We start from the raw sequence: 12,232 nt of genomic DNA on the forward strand, positions 1-12,232 counted from the left end.
ACATTATTCTGTTTATACTTTTGGGCTTAATTAAGACGTGTACAATGACTCAATTATGATTTTTGGATCGCTTTTAGTGATTGTATTTTGCTAAAAGCAAATTGTCTTCTTCCCTCTAAACATCAAATTCGCGAAAGGCATCCAAATTTGCTATTAGCGATTCAGAATCACTATTTCTATTCGTAGCGATTCAGCCTTGTCAATGGTGACCCGGATTTGCTATTAGCGATTCAGCCTCTGTCAATGACAATTCTAATCTTCTAAAAGTGGTCACTTGGCCAACCTTTTTGCTTTTTGTTGCACCATTCCGCTTTTAGCGATTTTCAAATGCGATTACAGATCTTCATTAGCTAATGGAACTTCTCAATTAACGTCCAAAGTTGTGTAATTGTGGCTCTTTTACTTATTTGATCTTCATTTCTTCCTGTCTTCTTAACTCTACAACTGCTGCAACCTGAAATCATGCAACCTATGTAAGAATCTAATCATATTCATCACTTAAAGACAACAAAAGCTCGTATAAAGATGCAAATAAGTTGGTAAAATCCCATCTTATCAACCATGCTTCTCATCTTGATGATATCGACAATAATGTAAGATTCATAAATAGATTTGTTTTATACTATTTATCAGGGTAGCCTATTATAATCCTCCTTTGTCTAGACTTAGGACAGACAATAGGAGCAAACAACACTAGCATAATTAAAATAAAGGAGAATGAAATTAATACATGGTGGAGACTTGAGAAGTTAATAAAGGGTTGACAAGGAAAATTAAATGCACACACCACAAATAAAATGTTTTATCTAGAAACTAAAGAAGCAACATTATTGCAATTTATAGACCTGTCTTAATTAATTAGCTGCAATTATCTTGTTGCTTGTCATATAGATATCAAATAAAATATGATCAAAGAGTGCAATGGCATATTTTATTTTATTGTAAATTAAGCAAATTCACCCAAAGCTAACGCTTGGAGGTGATGGGGTTTTGGCTTGATCCCACCTTGTTTATTGATTAGTAATAATTACATAAATGGAGGGGGATGTGAGCCTAACCTCCACAACACACAAGGTGAACAAACTCACCTATAATAAAATCAGTAAAACTCTATAGTGCCACCATTGTGTCTCAAAGAAGTATGACTAAAACAGAGACACTTAAGCATGAAATTAGTCCTATACATAATATAGTGATGCTCTACAAAAAGCTGGGAGAGTTACAAGAGCAAAGTGTTCTTCTAATATATACACAACAAAAAAATATCTCCCATGGACAGTGATGAAAGAACTGAATTTAACTGACAAAAAATTGGATTTGTCATAGCAAATCCTGAAACTTGGTAACTACTATTTGTCAAGGTGGTAAGGTCCTTTGGAGGCTTGCGGTAAGCTCTTACATTGCCTGATAACCTTCTTTAAGCATAATAGCCAACTTTTCTAGTCCATCAGCAACCAGATTAGATTCCATGTAGCAATGAACTACCTCAATGTTTTACCTCTTGAATGACATATTAATTTCTGAGATTGGTCATGTCCACTTGGACTTGTTGAGGGAGAAGAGAGTATTTGATATTAAGGGTCTCAAAGATCTTCTTCAACTCAAGGATGAGCTCAGTGATCATGTTGCTTCTATTCCCATAGTTCTGATGGTTAATCGTATGTTGAACACATAGCATCTTTCCTACTGTGTGCTCATTAGCTATTCCTTTCACTATCACTGAGTGTTTTGGATTCCAATACTTTGGCTTGCTCTCGAGGTACCTATATATATTATATATTTTCCATCAAACACATAATCATATATATGTTGATTTGAGTTGAATAAATGAACCTCAAATCCACAAAATAAGAAAAGAAAAAGACAAGGTTGCCATCCCATCCAGTGAACTGGCAATATCAAGACAAGTTTGGAATGGTGGCTGACGTAGACTAGTATATCAGGCAATCACAATTTGCTGAAGTTAAAATTAAAACTCAGCTTCTTACTCACTGCATCTAAATATTTAGAATCACTGTGGTCCAGATCAAGAAAACAGAAAGAGGTTAACTTCTGCACACTAATAGACTAATTTTTTTTATATCATCAAGTTACCTAAAAAATAGTTATAGATAACTGTTATAAAAAGCAGGATTAATAGCTTGAGAAATAAGACAAGTTTTGAGGTGGATACAACCTCATTTGTGTGGGTTTAGCCGAACCAAGTATTTTGACACAAAATATAGATATATAGGTTAAGAAAACCACATAAATGCATTCAAGGTGTGGTCAATAAAGTGGGTGAAGAACTATGAAGTCTCATGTTCAAATTCTAATGGAGGCAAAACACTAGGTGATTCAATTTCTTCCCATCTGCCCAAGCCGTGATGAGCAGAGTTACCCAATACCAGAAATAATTGAGGTGCGCACAAGCTGACCTGTACAGTCCACAAAAGTTAAATTGAAAAGCAATTATTAATTAAAAAAGGGGGTGGGTGAAAGTGACAAGAGTTCTTACAATTGAATGGCCTTCTTGAGGGCTATGATGGTTTTCCATAGAAGTGTTGGTATCAATATCAAAGGAAACGGCGTCATACATTTCAAGGCATCTATAAAAGTTGCTTATTGGCTTTGTGATCAAAACTGCATTCGGGTAGATATTTTCTCATTGTCATAACTGAGAAATACTGTTGTCAATATATTCATCTCTTCAACTATCATCTGCATATATACAATAAACATATTTAGAGCTTGTGTAGGTGATATTATTGTAATTAAATAATTGATAAACATTACGTGTTGACAAATAAGATAGAACAAGAAAGATTATTTGCTACATCAGGTTAAAATTGATCCTGAAGTCCATTGACAACACAACAATCTCCAATGTCAAAAGGATGGACAACAAACGCGAAGATGATGCATTCGAAGATAGTCTTGCAAGTGTTTTGGAAAGAAAATCCCTAAAGGGCAAGTTGGGATAAGAAATATTATTTGCTACATCAGGTTAAAATTGATCCTGAACTTCATTGACAACACAACGATCTCCAATGTCAAAAGGATGGACAACAAACACGAAGATGATGGATTCGAAGATAGTCTTGCAAGTGTTTTGGAAAGAAAATCCCAAAAGGACAATTTGGGATAGGAGGAGAGAAAGTGTGTGGACAAGAGTCCCATCATTAAGAGTAAAATCACAAGTAATATGAAACTCACTATCCCACTTGCTAACTTGTGAAGCTGTTGCACTGCCGTCTTTGTATCATTCAATGAGTGTGCCAAGTACTTCCTCTCATAGTATGCTCGTACCTATATGCACTTAAAAGATAATTGATACCCATTAAAACATTCAAGAATTTAACTTTCAGAATTTTTACACTATGCATGGCTGATTTTCGTACGAAGGAAATTTTTTTTTTTTTTCAAAATAAGTAATTTCTTATTTATTTTTAATATTTAATATGTAAACATAAAATATTTTCCCAAGAAGAGGTGGAGGTGATAAGGAGTAGGGGTGACTTGGGGATTACGGGTGGGGATTGGCTGAGTAGTTGGCGATGGGGGAGTAAGGGGGTTTGTATGCTGGTGGTGGGGATGAGGGTGAGAGGCAAGGGGTGGGGGTTGGAGGTTGGGTGTGGCTGTGTGGGAAAGTGGGGGTCGGACAACATGTGGCGTTTTGGGGTAGGGGAAAGAAAATAAGCATGCAAATGACTTATGGAACTTGTTTTCTCTAGTTCTATCAGGGATGTCGTTTTCCTGATTTTTAGAAAACTTTTCAAAAAATCATTTTAGCCAACCTAACATTGAAAAATTGAATGCTGGGTCTTCATGTTTAAATGATTTTTGTGAACTTTGTGGAGGATCCCACTCATGGGAAAATTGTTCTAAAATTTGGATCATACAGGATGTGTTGTGTGAACCTTCTAAATTTTATGATTGGAACTTTTGTAAATGGTGTGGTGGTAAGTGGAATGAGTGTCCAAACTATTTTTTTAGTCTCTCAAGTGATTTTCACAAAGCGGATGTTGTAAGTGATACTTGGCTATTGGTTCGAGCTCACCGATTAGAGGTATGGGAGGATTATCTTGAGGAAATTACAGGTGACATAGCATACTTCATGGAAGAAAGAACAAAGCTCAAACAAGAGATAGACCAATTTGGCTCAGATATCCATGACCTGCAGGCTCAATAAATAAAAAGGTTGAGGCGTCTCATGCCCAACTACCAATTTGAGTGTATGGATAATTTCTTGTGAGAGCACTTGTTTCATGATAGATAGGTGATGTTATTAGCTTTATTTGGCAGAGTAGGTGAGCGAACCGAAATTTGATGAGTTGTACAGTCCGTCTTTGAGGTGAGAAGTTTGTAGTTTGATTGTGCTAGCTTGTATATCTTGCATAATGATCGGGAAGTGTACTTGATGTTGTAATTTGCTATAGGGCCTAATTGTTGGTATCAACCAAAGTGGTGGCGTTGCTAAGCTTGATTTATTGAGAGTGTTTTTAATCCTTACTCGAGGACGAGCAAGAGTTTAAGTGCGGGTTGGTGATGTTCGGCCTAAAATACATATATTTATTCATTGGATGCCGCACATTTTACTTCAATACTTTTAATTATCTTTTGAGTGTTAATTACGATGAGTTGTGCTAATATTATATTTTTATTATGTAGAAATAAAGCAGTGTGAAGATGAAGGGACTTGGAGCAAACTTGAATAAAAAGTGGGCAAAATAAACAAAGAATGAATCAAGGAATTTAGACGTCAAAGTTGAACTCACTTTTCAAATTGTGATTCTAAACTCAAGCTCAAAATGGAACTTCCATGGCTGCATTTCGAGCTTTTCAGATTTTCCTTGTTGTTGTTCGTCAATCCAAAGTAGTGGATAAGCTCAAAACTAGCTTAGGTATTCACTAACAACCCGGTCTTGAACTCATTACCCACATAAATTTTTTAAAACTCCTTGTCCAGTTCGGATCGAGCTTGAAGTTTGTGCTTCAATGGTGGGTTTTCAACTACAAAGCTATTCCCAACAATAAACTCACATCTGCTATATCAAACTTCAGCCAATGAATCAATTCATGACTTCACATTTTAGCCCAACAATAACCCAGTTGAGAAGCAAACACCAACAAATGAAATCCGAATATTTTAGATTTCAGATAGTCGAAACAGTGATAATATTTTAATTTCTTTTTGGATTTTCAGATTTTGATTTTGTTTTTTTTGAATTTTCAAAATCAATGAAACAATTGAATATAAGAATACCCCAATTATCCCAAAGCTCAGTCACTTAATTTCAACGCCCCCACCGCAACACCAGTTCCACTACCCAGTCACCCACTTAATTTTTGTTCAGTTGCACTTTAAAATTTTAAAAATTTCATGATTCTTGAACCCAAATAGGTTGATTTCTTGAAAATACATGTACGATTGATGATGAAATTGAATGTGGGTGTGTTAACGGAGGAAAAAAATGGATTTTAATTGAGAAGGATAAAGAAAAGAAAAAAAAATCATGATTCTTGAACCCAAATAGGTTGATTTCTTGAAAATATATGTATGTTTGATGATGAAATGGAATGTGGGTGTATTAATTGAGGACGAAAATGGGTTTTAATTGAGGAAGATAAAGGAAAGAAAAAGAAAAAAAAAATCATGATTCTTGAACCCAAATAGGTTGATTTCTTGAAAAGATATGTATGTTTGATGATGAAATGGAATGTGGGTGCCTTAATGGAGGAAGAAAATGGGTTTTTATTGAGGAAGATAAAGGGATGAAGATAAAATTGAAAAGATATCTTCCGTTAATTAAGGAAGATAACGGAGGTGGCGGCGGATATGGTTTTTCAGGTGAGATGTAGTGGTGGAATTTTTTAGTGATGAAGGAAATAAAATTATTGGATGATTTTATTGGTTAATTAGAGTTTAGTTAGTGTAAATAAAATTAATAAAAGAAAAATCAAATGAATAATAAGGAAAAGACTAAAATTTTAAAAAAATCTGACATGGCGCTGACGTGGCCATATTAAAAAATTCCCTCACGCGTTGCTGTTTCGTGTTGACATGCCCATGTAAGAAATGGCCGAAAAAGGGTACAAAAATATAGAAAAAAAAATCCAGGGGGTAATAGGACGCCCGCAAAGGTTGGGTGCGTCATAATTAAACCGGGCAAACGTTAAGGGTGCATCTGACTATTTTCTCTTTGTGGGTATGAATTGACAAGAAATGGGTTAATTATTCCCAATTTATCAAAGTTGTGAGCTTATGATTGAAGGAAAGTATTGTCTTCATACATTTCTCTTATTCATGAAGTAATTTTATTACTGAGATGTTCACTTCGAGATCTTGTTTAATTTCATGTGCAATTATCTTCGTCAAATAACCTTTGGAGACATGCTAATGATAATAATAACATAAACGATGGGCAACGAGTCTAGCTATGGGAGATTTGAACGGAAACGAACCCAAGACAACAGTAATTTTCTTTGGGAATGAAAATTGTCATATTTCAATAGAAAGACAGAGACATTTTCATAGTGCAAGAAAGAAAGTGGCAAAAATCAGGTTCCATTTTCTTACAACTCTCTTATTTATTTATGAATCTACCCTTGTGTTTCTTATAAAATACTAGTGATATAAGTGATTAGGGTTGTAACGACTCGTTAGGTTGTTATGTACGTTTTGACCATTTTACCCTTGCTGATCCATTTCCGAGACTAGGAGCTAGTTTAGTGAAACCTTAAGGAGCTAGAATCCTCAAGTAAAGGAATTTGACCAATAGTTGACATTTGGGTAAACGGACCTTTTTCGGATTTCAGTCGATTTCGTGAGGTCCAGAGGGTCGATTATAACTTGGCGGGGCGGATGGTTCGATTTTTGAGATGCTCGTTTAATTCTGTTGGGGGGTTGACTTAGTAAATTAGACATCCGTTGGGAATTTTAAGGTCATGGGTGAGTTCGTAGCTCTTTTTTTACCTATGCGTGCATAGCTGGTTTGTGTATGTGGGGCCTCGGACTGATGTCGGGATTTTGAGAAAACTTGGTGAAAAATCAGAAGTTTCTAGTTTTGGTGTGACCGCCTTAGCGGGCATGGTGCCACTATACGGGACCGCCACATCGGAGTGTTGATTACCACCGCGGTGTGTTGGGTTTTGAGGAAGTCCGTTATAGCGGAACGCGGGCCGCCATAGCGGGACTGCTACGGCGCGGTCTGGACCGTTATGGCGAGCCGTGCCTTTTAATAGGTACGCCACAACGAGGTGTCTGACTGCTATAGGGGGACCACTGGGGCCGAAACATCAACTGCTGCAGCAATCATCTGGAAACATTAACCTATTTTTATATTGCTAAGTATGAGTCATTAGCCATAAACTCCCCTAAACGTTTCCCAGAGCAATAGAGGCGATTTATTTCTTTACTTTGGTGGAAGCATCCTTAAGGGTAAGTCCTAACCATTACTTTGTTCACTTTCATTCCTCTATTAAGTTCTTATGCTAGTTCTAGATTCTCTAATGGTGTAAGAAAATCCTAGAACCCTAGTGTTGCACCTTGAAAATTTGGGTTGTCGTACTGTGAGTAGTCTAGAGTAAGCATAAGGTGAGCATGGAGCTCTTATGACCATAAGAAAGATATTTGGTAGCTTTAAATTGTATGCGATAAGAATTTGGAGTTATATGAATTGGCTAGACTAAGTTCGTCAAAGGAAAGTGAAGTATAAGTTGTGTTTGGGAAAGGTTCTGTAATTATCGAGCTAACGATTATTTAGTAAGGTCTTGAGGATGAGTTATAAAGTTCCTTGGATTGTTAATGAAGTGTTAAACAAGTTTTTAGAAAGTTCCATAAGGATCGGAGATCAAACAAATCGACGAGAATAATTTCAGAAAAGTGGAGTTATACGACCACTTATACGGTCCGTATAACTTTATACAATCCGTATAACCTTTACAGAAAAGGCAAATCCCTGATCATAGTATACGGTCACTTATATGGACCGTATAAAGTTATACGGACCGTATAAGTGTCCGTATAACTCGATCGGGTCACTTTTTCTAGATTTTTCTATTTCAATATATATATATATATATATGACCCATGACCATTTAATTCATTTCTCATCTTCTCCAAATCACTCAAAACCTTTAGAACCTTCTCCAATCCATATCAAAACATATCCAAGGAAAAATCAAAGATCAAACACCAAGAATCAAGAGAATCAAGTGTGTGGATGCTCACTAGGGTTGACACAAGTCAAGAATTTCTTGAGTATTGAAGTTAGGGTTTTTCTCAAGTGGAGTAACTTCATCCAAAGACCATTCCTACATAATAAAAGGTAAGTTCTACACTAATTTCATGATATTGAAAGTATTTAATGGTTGAAAGACTTGGATTATGGAAGAAATTAAAGTATGAAGTGCAAATATGAAAAAAGGGGAAATTCTTGAATGGTAACATAACATGAATCATAGTTCTTGCTATTCCATGAGCATAATCTTGTTATGAATGATATTAAGAATGTTGAAGAAGCATTATATGTAAATGAATCTGACGTGGTGTTGTAATTATGTTATGGATACCCCTGAAGGGAAATTGTGAGAATTGAATAATGTTTAACTTGAAGAAGTTTATTGATTATGATGTCTTGGGTGTTGTTAATGATGTTTGGGAGTTGTTTATCATATGGAGAAAGTTGTAGAAACAGACTACCCCATTTTTGTTAACCCTTAGTTGTTTTAGTTGAGGCCTAAGTATGTTTCCGGTTATCTAATCTTCGTACGAATTATCTTGAATGTAGAATCATAAGCTTGGAAGGAGAACGTTATTTGTTGAGGAGACGTGAAGGTATGTAAGGCTAATCCCTTCTTTTCTACGGCATGACTCTTATAACATGATTCCCTCTATCTTTCCATGATTTTCTTACATCCCGAAAGCTACAAGTCTATGATTATTAAGAGCTTCTCCTGAGATAAAGATAGAGATGCATTATGATAATGATAATGATAATGATGATTCTATGTCTAGAGATTCTAAAGCTTATGAAAGGATGCTACTATGGGGTTAATGATCTTGATGTATGATTTCCTTGATTGTTATTCATTATTGATAGTCTCACCTTATAATGTTAGCTCCTTCAAGGTGAGATATGACGATCATGATGTTCCATAATGTAATCGGAGGTTACCGACCTTACATCACTCTGATAGAGTTACAGCTTTTACGTGAGATTTTATGCATGCTTCATGTTAAGTAAATGATGATGATTACACCGTGTCTACATGGTACGGGCAGCACCGCTAAGGCGGGCGGCTATGGATGATGATGACAACACCACTAGTGGGCGGCCTGAGATGATTACCCCGGACGCGGGCTAATAATGTGATTGGTTCAGACAGTTTATGTATGTATGTTTGATATGTTTTAAAGGTACAAGTGAGCATGCATGATTCCGCCTCAAGAGGCAAGCAGTTACAGTTATCCTTTCTTCTTATGCTTTCTATAGTTCCTTATTATGTTATCATATATGCCTTACATACTCAGTACTTTGTTCGTACTGACGTCCTTTCTTTTATGTACGCTGTGTTCATGCCCACAGGTAGACAGAGAGACGGTACAGATTCATAGGAGCCTATCAGCAGCTACACAGGAGCACTCCACTACTCCTAAGGTGCTATTTATTGGTATATTCTTTGTGTACATATTTGGGGCATGGTGGGGTCCTGTCCCGTCCTTATGATCTAAGTGCTCTAGTAGAGGCTCTAGATACATATGTGTGAGTAGTAGGTGTTATGTGATCTTATCAGTGTATATTCTGTGTATCATTTTTGTAGCCTTGTGGGCCTAAGCGTATTAATATATATAATTTGGGAGATGTTGGTGATCATTTCATATTTAGTTTATTTTTAGGGATTAGTTATTTGAGATGAGTAAGAAGGCTAGGATGATATGCGGTGCTCGGTAGTTAGCTCCGGGTACCCGTCATGGCCCCCTAGTCGGGTCGTGACACCTAGAATCTGTAAACCCTTGTTTAAATTGTGGATTATTGATTATGTTACTGTTCATATTATCTAGAAGTGCAGGTTGTCACTTTTTAGGATGGAATTGCTTAATTATTTTGGATTATATGTTGAGACTTAGGGTTTCACCCAAATTGGGGGCTTTTTGCCTAAATTTTGATTTGAAGAGTTTAAAATGATTAGAAACCTATATTTTGGAAGATTATGATTATTTGGAATGAGGGTAGGATAAAGGCAAAATACATAAAATGACACTTAAACTATACCCAAAATGTCGAGTTCATACTCAAACTATACATGCGACTTATTACACACTTGAACATAATTTAAGTGGTACTAATACCCCCTTATTTGCCCACCTGGCAGAGGAGGTGTACTCACCTACCTAAAGACGCGTGAGATGTAAAAAAAAGGGATAAAAATGAAAAATCTTTACACGCGTCACTTTATTATTGAACATTATATAGCAAGATAATCTTAATCTTCTTTTCTAATAAATAATTGTTCTTAACAAGATTTTTTTTTTTTATTTTAAGATAAAAGGAATTTTTGTAGGTCCCACTTTCACTCTTAACTTTTCTTCTCTTTCTTCTTTCTTTTCTTCTCCCATGAATGGCAGTTCTCTGCCATGGACATAACCTTCACTTCTCCATTTATATACTGTCATCGCCACCTCCATTACCACCGTGGGTGGTCCACCCATGTTACTATATAACTACCAACTTCTATCCCACCTTCCTTAAAGTTGAATTCTTAACATTATCAAAGTTCAAGCATTGAAAACAATGACCCATAAACACACAATTCACCCTTACGTTCATATTCTTAACTAGCCAACTGATGTTTGAATTTTTGCCAAATTAAGAACGTAATATGAGATAAGTTGGTAAGCTACTGAGGGATTTTCGAACACAAGAATTGATCTGCGTGTTATAGACGTAGAACCAATGGCAATATGAGTTTGACACTAGATTTTATTTTGCACCTAATTCTTACTTTATTTCAAATTGAGCTTGTTCCTTTTCCTCTAGACAAGCTCATATGGTGTTCATGGCTTTTCTCGGAAAAGAAAAGATCACAAGAACTATGTTGTTCGAATCGAATAAGCAGGTGTATTTTGTGTTGAGATCCAAATTTACTGTGTAAGAATGTGCGGAATGGAAAATTTTAGAATAGTTTTTCCAGCAAGACTACCGGAGAGGCAGTTAGAGGGGCGGAGGAACTGATATTAAAGAAGGAAAAGGAGAAAAAGTACATAAAATGAGAACGAAAAATGACTTTAAATAATTTAGTGGGTAGAAATTTTAATGTAAAAACATATATAACAATAAAAAGAAAGGGACAAAATGAAAAAAGGATGAAAAAGAGTGGAAAGAAAAAACAAATTAATTAGATCTGATATGGCAGCTGACGTGGCAGCATGTGTAAAACACCGCCTATCACAAAATTGGTTTTGTGTTTCCAATGGTGTATTAGTATCACTTAAATTACGTATAGGGGGTAATAGGTCGTCGGTAAAGTTGGAGTGTGAACTCGACTTTTCAGGACAAGTTCAGGGTGCATTTGATGTATTTTGCCTAGGATAAATTCACCCGTAACTTCTGGTTTTGCCCTTTTGGATGGTTAGGGGCATTTTGGGTATTATTTCTCAAATGTTGTTTCTTATTTGATTAGATGGTCTGTTGCTTACTTAGCATTATGTTGCTAGACTTTGAGCATTTTGAGGCGTTACACAAGGGGAAATCTCACGAGGAGTAGCTTGTGTTCGTTCCAGTTCTGCATTGAGGTAGGTTATGGGTTACTTGAGTTAGACTTTGATTAGTAGCTTGTATATGATTGGAGAAAGCATGATTAGGATTTCGGGCATGAAGTTTGGTTGGATACTACGTAGGTTGGTATGACTTCTGATTATGTGAGCTTGTCTCCATTACTTTATGTATTGAACATGAGGTGTATTTGTTGTGAATTAGAAAGAAGGGGTTAATATATACTCTCTTTGATATTTGAGATAGCTTGTATGTTCATGCTATTGTTGAGCTGATTTATCTAATCTTGATATGACTTGTGGCATAAGGACTTGTATTCATTGACAGTGGTATTATTGATTGATCATGCTTCATATTGAGTTCTGGACTTGAATCACGTTGAGATTCATCTTGTGATCGGATATATATATATATGACCTAGTTATGGGCTCGTGATTCGAGATCAGTTTTCAAAGCGAGTGGTACATGAACACCAT

The sequence above is a fragment of the Lycium barbarum genome, chromosome 4 (genome assembly GCF_019175385.1).
Source record: "Lycium barbarum isolate Lr01 chromosome 4, ASM1917538v2, whole genome shotgun sequence".
Taxonomy (NCBI): domain Eukaryota; kingdom Viridiplantae; phylum Streptophyta; class Magnoliopsida; order Solanales; family Solanaceae; genus Lycium; species Lycium barbarum.